We start from the raw sequence: 13660 nt of genomic DNA, 5'->3' as shown, positions 1-13660 counted from the left end.
TAAATAATTATTAGCATATCTGCTGTATGTATATAGCTTATATATCTCTATGTAGTTTATATATTGGAATTATATGCTATTTGAAACAATGGACAGAGCAACAATCCTGAAGTCAGGAGGATCTGAGTTCAAACCCAGCATCAGATACTAATTGTGGGATTCTACCCTGTGTGACCTTTACAGATAGTTACCCCGTCTGTAAAAAGAACTGGAGAGGGAAAGGGCAAACCCTTGTAAAAGGAAAATGAAGAAAAACTTGTTAGCAAAGTGTGATTTCAAAAAGGGCGTGAAATATATTGGTTCTGGAGGAAAAGGACCTGACACTTTCCTAAGTGATCTTGGTAATGTCATCACTTAATGTCTCTTAGCATTAGCTTGAGGGATCTACAAAATGAAAGATTTGTTAGCCTCAGTTTCCTTATCAGTATGAATATACTAATCTAAGGATATATCAAATATATGATTCAGAAATGAACTGAAAAAGAAAATGGCAAACCACTTAAGTATCTTTGCCAAGAAAACCCCAAATGAAAGTACTAAGAGTTGGGACAGAAAAATGATTGAACAACATTAAAAAAAAAAAAATTAAAAATTGATTCAAGTCATTTCAAAGCTCAAGGACAAGAAACATGTGCTTGTTAAAGTTTAAGAGCACTAAGATTTTTGGGACGCTGTACACACACACACACACACACACACACACACACACACACACACACAAAGTTTTGTCCACCAAATGCAAATCAGGACATTTCTCTGATTTAGTACTGAGTTGTCAAACATATGGCTAGTGGGCCTCATGCAACCCACAACACTCCTGAATGACACTCGAATCAGATTTAAATGTAGATCCTATCTGATTTTAAAATGTTGATGAAAATTTAAAAAAGAAAAAAAGAAAAAAGAAAGAACTATATAAGCATGTGTTGCTTTCTTAGTTAAAATTCAACCCTAAGGACTATTTCTTTTTGAGTTGGACACCACTGGTTTAGTAGATAAGTCTTATGGAGTTACTTGAGGGCATATAGATTAGAATGAATTGGCAACATAGAGAGATTTTAAACTCAAATTGGATTAGAATCCAGTTCCTTCTGTCTTTGAACCTAGCATTCTCCCCCCTTTGTCAAGGTCTCTTTTCATTTAAAAAGCCATGAGTCTCACAAATCCCAAATGTTAAATGAAATGATTACATGTTCTCAATATGGATGCTCAGAAATGATCAGAAGTTAAAATTGAGGCTGCTAAAGGGAACCTCATAAATCTAATCTAAATTATTTCCTTTTATAGATTTCCCAAACTAATGTCCAGAGAGAATAAGTGATGACATTTCCAAGGTCACTTAGGAAAGTATCAGTCACAATTTGAACCAGGTCCTTTTCCTCCAGAACCAATACACTTCCCCTTTTTTTAATCACACACAGTTACTAGATTATTTTTTTTTTTCCTCCACAAGTAAAGAATTGAAACTTCAATGAGGCTTTATTCTCAAACTGCCACACTTAAGCCAGAGGGCACATAAGCAGCAAGTCTCAGTTTATGCTTTTATAATAGGATTAAGTAATTAATTCAACAATTGAATACCGAATACAAGGTTCTATGCAAGTGCTATCCATAGTCCAATAGTCTATTCTCAAAAGTCTAAGGGAAAATCCACATGCATCAATACTTCCATCCAAAGTCGAGAGAGAGAGATCAGGCTCTGGCCTTTTTCTGGGGGAAAGTGACCAGGGACTACAATCTCAACAACCCTTTCGTTGGTGTTATTTCTATAGCACAGAGGAGAATGATGGAGGGTGTTAAGAAGAGTTTCTTTACCTTAGTATCACTTAGGTCCTTTCTTCTTTGAAGAATCAGAGTCCAAGGCAAAATGGGGATGGAGTGGAGAATAAAGGAGGGGACAGTATTTGCCAGCAAATATTAAGAATGACAATCACAACTAATAGGAATCTTCAATAGTGAATCATCTCTGTAAGTTGAACTAAGAGATTCAGAGGAGACAATATTTCAGGCAGTATTCAAAAAGAAGAGTTCAAAAATCAGGGTCTAAACTAGATCCTTGTGATTTTCTGAACCTCCTAGATTAGGAGTTCTCAACATTTTATGTTTATATATACCCCTTTGATAGTTTAGTGAAGCCTACAGATCATTACCAAGAAAACCAATTATATTAAACTATATTAGTCAACATTAATACATGTTTATTTATTTAAATGTATACATATTTGCTTATAAATATTGCATAAAGATACATATATATATATATGTATATATATATATATATGTATATATATATATATATATATATACATATATATATATATATATACATATATATATATATGTGTGTGTGTGTGTGTGTGTGTGTGTGTGTAATGGCTAACATTGCTAACATTTATACAGTGCTTGCTATGTGACAGACATTTCACAGTTATTATCTCATTTGACCTTCACAATAATTCTTGGAGGAATTTGCTATTATTCATGTCCATTTTATAGTAGAGGAAACTGAAGTAAATCGAGGTTAAGTACTCATGGTCATACAGGTAATAAGTGCTGAGGATAGATTTGAACTCAGGTCATCTTGTCTCCAGGGTCAACATCTCACCTCCTGTCACATTTACACATCACCAAATTTCACAGAATCTGGGTTAAGAACTCCTGACCTAGCATGAATAAGGAAAGACATTTCAAAGTCCTTGGCTAAAAGGAAAGCTGCCCTCTTCTTCCCCAGTGTTGAAAGCTTACAAACCATGAAATAACTAATGGATATTGTCAGATAGCTGAAAACCAGCTCTAGAGGATCAGTTCACATGCAGCATCCCACTGCAAAAAGTAGAGAACAAATTGAAAAAAGGGAGAAGGAAAAAGAAACAAGAAATAAGGAAGAGGAGAAGAAGAAGAGGAAGAAGAAGAGGGAGAAGGAGGAGAAGAAGAAGTAGGAGAAGAGCTGGTCATTAGATCCTCAGTTCAAATGCAGGCTCAGGCACTTAGCACATTTTATAATCTACCTGAACAAGTCACTTAACTTTTCTTCAGTTTCCTCATCTTCAAAATGATCTGGAGAAGGAAATGGTAAAGAAAACTTGCCAAGAAAACTTCAAATGAGGTCACAAAAAGTTGGGACCAATTGAAACAGTTTACCAACAAATATAGGCTAGTATTTGTATAACTTTTTAAAATTCGTAAAGTATTTTGCAATAATCATTTCATTTTATTTTTATATCTACTCTGGGAAATAGGTGCTATTGTTGTTCTAATTTTATAGATGAAGGAACTGAAACAGATAGAAAGCACAGCCTCAACAAAAGACATATATAGCTCCGCAATATGAGAGCAAGTTATCAGTCTTTTTTATGATACTTTTACTATGATAATATAGTTTCTGTACATGTGGTTCTCTCTGTGAGTGACCCTCACATGTGCATACCCAAATGATCCTTTCCCACTGAGTGGGCATTGATGAAAGGATATGTTCATGGTTTATGGATGTACTGTTCTGTTCTTCCTATTATGGTGTGATTTCATTTTTTTCCCTTTATATGTTATATGTGTGACTAGTAAAAGCAAACAAATTATCAGTAGATGTGTGATCAGTTTAGAGCAAATTCTGGTCTACAAATACATAGTACTTGAGATAATCTTCTAGGTCTTGACAGGGATAAAGAACCGCTAGTACTATATTGCAGCATATTGCAGTACTGTGTGAGGGATAAAGTAATAAATACCCAATAGAAAGTTTCAGAAAAGGGAGGTAATTTCCATTTTTTGGCAAAGGACGGTGGTGGAGGATTTGGGGAAGGCTTCCTGGAACATGTGACAATTGAAGATTTGAGAAAATTTATATGGTAAACTCCTAAACTACTTCTTAACAGTAGATTCCTAGCTATTCACTGTGTCTATATTTAAAAATTTAAGGCTAGCCAGCAGTAATGAGCCTTAGGAGGCAGTCTTTAATTTTTTTTTTCAGACTTGAGTTAAGTAAGAAAAACATTTTATTTTTCTGAATATGGAAAGTATTTACTCCTTTTTTCTAAGTTACATTGAAAACTGTTTTAAAGTTGGCTTGCTGTACAAGTAAATTTGGATATGTTTTCTACTCTTGTATTCAAGCTAGAATAAAATTGACATTATACTTCAGAGTTCCCCATTCTACATTTCTAGCCATGAATGATATATTAATTCTCAAACTTTATATCATCCTCTGGTGAAACTTTTTAAAAAGTAATTTTGCTTCATTTTATCTCATTACAACCTGTTAAAGTGAATACTATTATTATCCTCATTTTACAGATTATGAAACTAAGGCTCACAATGATTAAGTGATTTCCTTAAGTCATATGGGAAAAATCTAACTTGAAACTTGACTCCAAATCCTGGCACCAATGACCACGAACATCTGAATCACTTAGACAAGACTACCTCTAGAAAAACCATCCTCATGGGATTGATATGGAGTGTCAAGTAAGTGGCCTTTCCACTTTGAGCCTCTTCAGTGAAACAGCCTCTACTACCTCCCCAGGCAGCTCTTTCTCTGTTTAGTCAATTATGTCACATTTTCCTTATCTAACTACTAGATTTACCCTTCTGTAATCCCTGCTTCCAATTCTGGTTTGGTCCAGGTATCAGGTTTGGAGAACAGTGTCACAGTGGGGTGGGAAGCTGGAGCTTGAGGATTGGTCTTTAAGTTTTCTAATGATTTGCTTGACAATGTTGGACCGATTACTTCTGTGAACCTTAATTTCTTCATCTTTAAAATGAACAGATTTGGTTAATCTTCTAGCTTCCTTCCTTCCTCTTTCCCTTCCTTTTTCCCTTCCCTTTTCTCTGTAGGCTAGTTAAAGCTCTACCACGAATGTGTGAATATAAATAAATGGTCACTGGTTATTCAAACACATTCTCTCGAGTCAGATATGGACATTTCTCTTTTGGCTAAGTCTGTAAACAGTTCACGGAAAAAGTCTGGTGACCCAGGAGAATGTGTGAAGATGTTAAGTGGGATGATAGTGGCAAGGGATTTGTGGGTCATCAGGCCAAGTATTCATGCAGAGAAGAGTAAGAGCAGAGGAATACAGTAATAACTGCCAGGTACACACACACAGGAAATCTGTAACATGGTAGAGTTCAGAAGAACTGAACTCACTGGAGGAAAAAATTATACTGACTTTTGACTGCCTTCATTTATAGCAAAGGACAAAGAGGAGAAACCTCCACATCTCCATTCTCATCTGCTGTGTGCTTTATCCATCCACTGACTGAATGAGTTTCTTTGGGTGACCTTCATTAAACAAATCCCAAGGTTCCACAGAACAGAGTATGAGCAGTTTATATGAGCATATAGAATGCCCCTTATTTGTAGATTTAAATATTTATAAAGTGACCTATGCCTAAGATTATAGGAAGCATATCTCTTTACTTGTCTTCACAGGGGTGTTGGTTTGTAGATTGGAAAATAATGTGCATAATTGGAATAAATATAAGTCAATTAGATCTTTAAAAGAGAGTCTTGGTGTGATTTCAGTGAAGACCTAGGAAACGAAATAAAATGAGAAGACAGATACATGAATGGAAACATAAGTATAGGTAGATAGGTAAATAGATGGATGAATAGATGAAGGGATGGATGGATGGTTGGATAGATGAATAGATAATCAATTTTGTTTTATGTTTTATCAGAATAGAAAGAATTCATATTGGAAATTGTTCAATTTATTTAGATTAGCATTATCTATAATGATATTGTTTCTGGAAGCAGAAATTCTTTTATCTTTGTCTTTCTATGTTCAATTCTTTTTGTTTGTTTATTTTATTTATTTATTTATTTATTGCTGTTTTTTTAATCAAAAAGTCTCTTTTTAAGATGTAAAATATTGGTTAATTGGGGCAACTAAGTAGCACAGTAGAATGACTACTGGACCAAGAGTTCAAATAGGTAGGGCCTTAGACTTAGTAAGTCACATTGCCCTGTTTGCCTCTGTATCCTCATCTGTAAAATGAGCTGTAGAAGGAAATGGTAAAACACTCCAGTATTGCTGCCAAGGAAACCCCAAAATGGATCAGGAACAGTCAAATAAGACTGAAAAATGACTGTACAATATATTGCTTATTGACAGTTTTGCCTGGAAATATTGAGCTTACTATGAACCTGAATCTGGAGTTCTCCTTGAGTCCAAAGTTTGCTTTTTACTCTTGTTCACCACAGTGCTTCTGATAGCTGGGTGAGTCAGATTTGCATAGGGCTTTTAGCTTCAGGAAGTACTTTATTCATTATACCTTGGTTGTAGACTTATAACTCAAAATTTTTAAGATAAGTTAATTGGGTAGGGATTGACTACTCTAGAATCACATAGCTATACGAGTTACAGCTAATATTTCTTCTCCCTAGAAAAGAAAGTCAGTCCTTTTTCTATTAAACTATAACTATTTTTAGAAAAAAATAAAATATACACTAAGAATATAAAGTATATACTAAGAATCGATTTGGTCCAAATCATTCTGTCTCTCAACATCATCATAGTTCATTTTTTTTTTTTTTATAAGTGAGGAACTGGGTCACAAGTTTTCATTCTCCTTTACTATAATAAACACATCTAGAATAATAATTTCTTGTTATGATATCAACTTACACTTTTAGAAAGCATAATCAAAGTTACTCTGTGTACAATAGTTTTTGTTGGTGATATTGTTCAAATCAATTAATATTAAAGCATTTGACAGCATGTACATGTTGATGAGTGCTATTCTTTTCCCTCATGGTCCAGAGTATAAGTTAATTATCTTTTGGCAGACTAATTGCTTGTGGAATCCTTAGAGGGAGAACAGACATAGACAAGAGACTTATAGGCCTTTTAGTCATATCCAAGAAAAGGACAGATTTGAGGACTTCTGGGATAGGAGAGAAGGGAGAGGGAGATAGATCCCCAAATTAATTGGAATTTGCATTTGGAAGATTTTCAAAAGTGCCATTTGAGTTTTCATCCCATTTCTTGATTTCTATATCTTGGTGAATCTCCACTAGGTAAAGCAATTGCAAGAATACAACTAGAAATCAACACAAGCAGGACAAAACAAAACAAAACCGTGAGTTATAATAAGTGTGTCAAACTTCACAAATATTATTTAAAACTAAGAGAAAATAGGATTTGGATTTTTGTTTCTTGGAATAATGGTCCTTGCTCATGTGTTATTTTATTAAAAATCTTTTGAGAAACATAAAATAGTATGACCAGATAAGGGCTACTACAAATACTATATCAAACAAAATATTGGCATATCTTCATTATTAATAATAATTATCACTAATAGCATTATTATCACTATTACCACACTTAGATGAAAATTCCTTAAAACTAAAAATGAGGATGCTTTTTAGGTGACTATGACTTATTAGTTTTAGTTTGTACATATGTCTCTACTTGAATTTTGACGATATCGCCATTGGAGTCAAACATTCTGCTATAGAGATAAAATATTATTTTTAAAATCAGAAATCTGGGTTTAAGTCTGACTTCATCCTTTGCTGGCAATGTGACTTTGGATAAGTTATTTTATCTCTTCAGGCTTCAATTTTCTTTTCCACAAAAGAAAGGTATTGAACTAGATAGTTACTATATATCTTGAAGTGAAGAATTTACCTGGACTTCCATTTGTCCACCTTAGGCCACAAAGAGGCCCCTCTGAATTTTATCATATTTATAACTTATAAAGTCTAGAATTTCATTGCCTTTTGTTTTGTGTTTGTTGTTCTATATGTATTCTTACTTTCAATGTGACTGTTTTTTCTTTCTTTTATACTCATGCCCCACCCCTTTTTCTTAGTTTCTATATTATTTGGTGCATTTAATGTCTCTTAATCAATACTACATCATTTGACCTGAAGAATGGAGGAACTGAGAAATATAGGAAATTTCCTGAGGCATAAGAATATAGTATGACATTTAGCTACATATAATCCTTTGGGATTCTTGATTGCCTGGAAGATGAAGAAAAAAAAAAAAAAGCAAAAAAACAAAACAATACAAAATTATTTATCTCTCATCTACTATCTGTCACAGTCTAGCTCTCACCTTTTTTTCCGGGACTGTTTTCTTCCCCTCTCAAGCCTTGGAATGGACTCTTTCTAAATTTTCCCACCCTTCTTTCAATAACTTTCTGTTTCTTCAAGGTCCAATCTTGATATCAACTTCATCATTATCTATATTCTCTATGGCCCAGCTTCTGAGACTGTAGTTCATGACTTCATATGGGACCTTGAAACTGAATGTGGGGATCACAAAATTATGTCTTATTATCAGTAAATATTTGATTCATATATCTATTTTATAGATATTTATATTTTATATTATATATTTATATATCTAATCTATATATTTTATATTATATATTTTATATATCTATGTAAATATATATACAGATATATAAATTTTCTCAGATAAAAAGAAACCACAAGTGAAAAAAGTTTAAGGAGCTCTCTAATGGAAAACAAGAGTTTTCTAATTCTATTTCACTTTCTTGGAATACACTTTATCCCCATCTCCATTATCTTCTACATGAAATATTTCTTGATTCCCCCAAATGTCAGTTCCTTTCATCCTAAGTTCTCTCATGTTGCTATTGATTTTTGCGTTTCTCCCATGTGTAACTATACATATACTTGTCTTTCCCTTTAGAATACAAATTTCTTGCAGGTAGAAATCATGTCACAGTTTGTACTTATATCTCCAGCAACTAGAATGCATAATGCTTGACATATCCTATTAGCAAATAGATTAATCTAAGCTATTGTTATGGCCGGTGGGAAAATCACTTTGACTCATGGGTCTCAACTTTCTTATCTGTAAAATAAAAGGATTGAGCAAAATGATCTTGAAGGTCTCATCCATCTCCAAGTCCATAAGCCTTGAATGCCATAAGGTATCTTTGGCAAAGTTACCATTGCTGCATGTTCATTTGAGTTGAGCGGGGCTGTCTCCAGATTCTCTGCTTTGAATTTTCCTTTGGGAGCAAGTAATCAGTGTTAAGTGCTCATCATGCAATGGAGATACTGACATTTTTCTTTCACTCTAATCGTCTTCTGAGAGGACTGTACTCTCTATGGAAGTCTCTTGAATCAAACTGTGCATACCCTTTGATCCAGCAGTGCTACTACTGGGCTTATATCCCAAAGAAATACTAAAGAGGTGAAAGGGACCTGTTTGTGCCAAAATGTTTGTGGCAGCCCTTTTTGTAGTGGCCAGAAACTGGAAGATGAATGGATGTCCATCAATTGGAGAATGGTTGGGTAAATTATGGTATATGAAGGTTATGGAATATTATTGCTCTGTAAAAAATGACCAGCAGGAGGAATACAGAGAGGCCTGGAGAGACTTACATCAACTGATGCTGAGTGAAATGAATAGAACCAGAAGATCTCTGTACACTTCAATGTTGTATGAGGATATATTCTGATGGAAGTGGAAATCTTCAACATAAAGAAGATCCAATTCACTTCCAGCTGATCAATGATGGACAGAAACAACTACACCCAGAGAAGGAACACTGGGAAGTGAATGTAAAATATTAGCACTACTGTCTATCTACCCAGGATACTTATACCTTAGGAATCCAATTCTTACCGTGCAAAAAGAAAATGGGATTTACACACATATATTGTATCTAGGTTATACTGTAACACATGTAAAATGTATGGGATTGCCTGTCATCTAGGGGAGGGAGTAGAGGGAAGAAGGGAGGGGAAAATCTGGAAAAATGAATACAAGGGATAATGTTATAAAAATTATTCATGCATATATACTGTCAAAAATTTTATAATTATAAAATTAATTTTAAAAAAGGACAAAAAAAAGAAAGTCTCTTGAATCAGCCCATATGTTTAAGTCCATGTTTTGATAAATTTAAACAAATTAATTTTGTTACAGAGTGATTAGGGTACTGGATTTGAAGTCAGGAAAATCTGAGATGGATTCTTACTTTCATCACCTAGTTGTGTGATCTGAAAAAAGTTACTTACCCAGGCTCAGTTTCTTTATCTATTAATTGGGTATGGTTATAGGACTTCTCTTACTGGAGTGTTGTCAGGAACAAACATGATAAGGGATTGAAAATATTTTACATATCTAAAGGAATATGTACATGCTAACCATTATCTGATATGCAGGTGTTTTAGAAACATTAAATTGCTCTCTACTTCTTAGCTATCTATATTCAAAGATACTGGAATTACATTCATATTCATATAGGGTTTGTGTCCTGCTACTTCCCAGAGAGATACCTTAGGCAATGAATTTCTGCCCTTGGGGACACTTTCCTTAAATGTAAAGAGAAGAGAGTTAATGCAGGTACTTTCAAAGATCTCATAAACTTATGATTCTGACTTCCCAGTTTTCAACTCCTCAAGAACAAACAAACAATTGATTTCTTATTTATTTCTAAGGCTTAAAATGTTTTAGGTCTCCTAAATGCTTCTCATTTCCCTCTTTTGTTTCAACTCCCCCAATCTCAAATATGGCAGGTGTTTTCAGTCCATGAGTATTGACTGAGAAAATTACAGTACACAATGCAAGTATCCTTCCCCCCTGGCTCCCTGCCTTTGCTTGCCCACAGAGATTATATTCATAAGCATTTCTTCAACCATTATCTAAATTATAAATTAGGAATAAACTTTTCTATAAACATAGCTTGAAAGCAGGTGGTGTTTTGATTATTCGCCTTGGAACATTCTAATGAAGTCATGAGAAATGAATAGATGATAATTTGTTGAGAGAAATACAAAGGGAGTTTTAGCAAGAAATCCTTGGGGCGAGAAAATGTTTCATGAAATCACTAAGTATGAAATTTAAGTTGTCCCGCTGGGTTAAACATACCTTGACAATGTCAATGAACTTGAAGGAAAATGACAAATTACTATTGCATGCCATTTTGAAACCCAAGATTCCAAAAGACATACTGTTACCAAGTGTAAATATTGCTGGGTAACAGGGAAGGAAGGAATCTATGTTTATCAGTTTCATAAATGTTTTTAAACTATAGCTAAAATTTAAAGAATATGTAACAGATATTAATGACGCCTATTTTTTTCTCCTTTTGGAAAAAGTTGCTTGAGTAAAAGAGAATTCTAATTTCCACAATTTGAGCACATACTTTTAATCCCATCACCATAATCTTTATTAACCTTATGTGCCAAATTAACTTTTTAAAAAATGTTTTCTTTTTTTCAGCTGATCCTGCAGTTAAAGTCCAATTAGGGGGAAATGATTAAAAAAAAGAATGGGTTTAAAAGTTTGTTCTAATGAGAACAAAACAAACAAAAACACCTATAGAATTTACAACAATATCTAGAGAGTTTCTGTTATGTGTACCTAAAAAGATAGCTCCCCAGAAGCTCAGATATTTACTGCTATATTTTGATTATATTATTGAGTTCAGTCAGACAAGAGGCAATTATCCAGTAGGAGGGTGATTATGGAATCTCTCTTATCAGTTTAATGAATTTATAAGATGAGCTCTTTTTCTTTGGGAAGGCACATTACAACATACTCACTGAGAAAATTAGGGGAAATAACTATTAGTAACATATGGAGGTTAAGGATACCTACTCTCCATTTCAATGGATGATGACCTGATTAACTTGGGCTATACGTATTAGCAGGAGTAATTTGGTTGGATCAGGCAAATGTGACATCACCTTATCATTGGTCCACAGGTCAGATGTTGGAAATAAAGGTTGGCATGTCCTTGAGATGCATTGTGTTCTCAAGGACCAGAACAGGACCTGAGGATGTTTGGGTTTTTATACCTATATTAATTGTATTTTGAAATTCCCCAGAACTTATTTTGGGTGAAGGCAAAGTAAGCAAAAAAGATGTGATTGTTAGAGTAGTTTTTTAGATTGATTATATTTATGGAACTCAGAACTTTGGATTCTAGGTCACAGCTAACACTAATGACAATGATTTTAGCTGGCTTTTGTTCAAGTATGTTTGGGCTGCTTGTCAGTGGAGATATATCCTTTGGTGAATTTAGTTAAATAAGAAGAGAAAATATGATTACCCTCCATCTGTGTATATTTTATTAGTTTGTACAATATCAGTGTCCTAGTTGAGATAATAAGGAAATATTGCACACAGCTAAGTATAGCAATAACCACCAAAAAATGGATTGTGGAGAGATAGATTAGATGTTTTCCTTTGACTTCTGCTAACTTTTGAAAGTCTTAAATACAAGATCTCTTTTGAATTTCACCTCGTTCTCATCAATTAAGCAATATTATTTCCCATTTAAGAAAGGGAAAATGAGATTCTTTGAAATTAAATGACTGGTAGATATTCATGTCACATACGGGCACATAGTTGATATTGAACTAATCAGTATCAAAGGGAGGATCCAAACTATTTCATTTTTCTTTCTTCCTCTTTTTTTTTTCTGAAACAAAAATATTTAGTACATATGGCTAAAGTTTGCACACTATGTTTTTATTCACTTTGATGAAAAAAATGGTAAAATTTCATTTTGTTTGTAAAAATCAGACATTTGTTTCTGAATAGGCAGCAAGATAGCACAGTGGATAGTGTGATGGACCTTAAGTTAGAAAGTTGTGAGTTTGAATTTAGTCATTACTTAACCTCTCAATCTCTTTCCTCTTCTGTAAAATGGAAATAATATAGCACCTACCTCCCAGTCTTGTTATAAAGATTAAAATGATGTAACATTTATAAAATGTTAGAAATATTAGTTCTATATAAATGTTAATTATTTTTGTTTTTCCTCAAAAGTTCCCCAAATATGAATTGGTCAATGTAAATTTTCATAGCCTACATATAATGCCTATGATACAAATTCTGAATCTGTATCTATTCAAGGTTATTGAATAGGTGATCCATCTTGGGGGAATTGGATTGATTGAAACTGTTTTATCCTGGTTTCTTTCCAGTTATCTATCACCTTAATATATGCCTAACTTAATTAGAAGATGTGATTTGGGGAGATCTAGCAGAAGAAGTCCAATATTGTTTACCTTGGTTTACAACATCTTGGTATAGAAACTTAAAAGAAATGTTCTCCAAGGTGAATTTTATTGGGAACAATGAGAAAGATGAGAAAATATACATGTTCTCTCCAGAAGAAGCAGCAGTTCTGTACTTGCCATTTTAATCATTTAAAATTCACATGACTCAAGAAACTTCCTGCAGAGAATAAAGTATGAGTTCTTCAACACTATGAGAAAACTCAGTTTCTCGGAAGATTGCTCAGTACAAACAGAATCAAGTCACTTAAGGGAATATACGTGTTTCTAAAGAGTTGGCTTTTAAATTTATTAAATCATACTTTCTCATTGATTTCCATTACAAAATTGGAGATGCGTACTCAGAGGAAACATTTTGGCTCCAATCAATTCAGCAATCCTTTTAAAAAAATCAATACTTAGATGAATCTGTGATGTCACTGAAGTGTGTACTCCCTCCAAGGATGCAGATTGCATGCCATTCTTGTTTTGTGATCCTGTGAAACTTTTGTCCTTGTGTTCTCATAAATTTGCCACAAGTCGTCTGCTCATTGTACTAAAAAATTGAAAAATCTCATTTTAGAAAACCAGAAAGAAAAAAAAAAAAAAAAAAGAATAACCCTTTCTAATTAATTACTAACATAAATAATCAAAATAAAACAA

General features: G+C 33.6%; 2 long non-coding RNA genes across 2 annotated transcripts in view; one reads left to right on the top strand and one right to left on the bottom strand.

Moving 5' to 3' along the window:
* Positions 1–13660, top strand: part of LOC141564801 (uncharacterized) — a 153333-nt gene that overhangs the window by 107702 nt on the left and 31971 nt on the right. The gene's annotated exons all lie outside the window — the stretch shown is intronic.
* Positions 13256–13660, bottom strand: part of LOC141564800 (uncharacterized) — an 82162-nt gene continuing 81757 nt past the window's right edge. The window contains exon 3 of the long non-coding RNA XR_012488728.1: positions 13256–13553. This is a non-coding gene — a long non-coding RNA (uncharacterized LOC141564800). The remainder of the gene's footprint in view (positions 13554–13660) is intronic.

The sequence above is a fragment of the Sminthopsis crassicaudata genome, chromosome 3, assembly GCF_048593235.1.
Source record: "Sminthopsis crassicaudata isolate SCR6 chromosome 3, ASM4859323v1, whole genome shotgun sequence".
NCBI lineage: Eukaryota > Metazoa > Chordata > Mammalia > Dasyuromorphia > Dasyuridae > Sminthopsis > Sminthopsis crassicaudata.
This window is presented reverse-complemented; position numbering and strand designations above follow the sequence as displayed.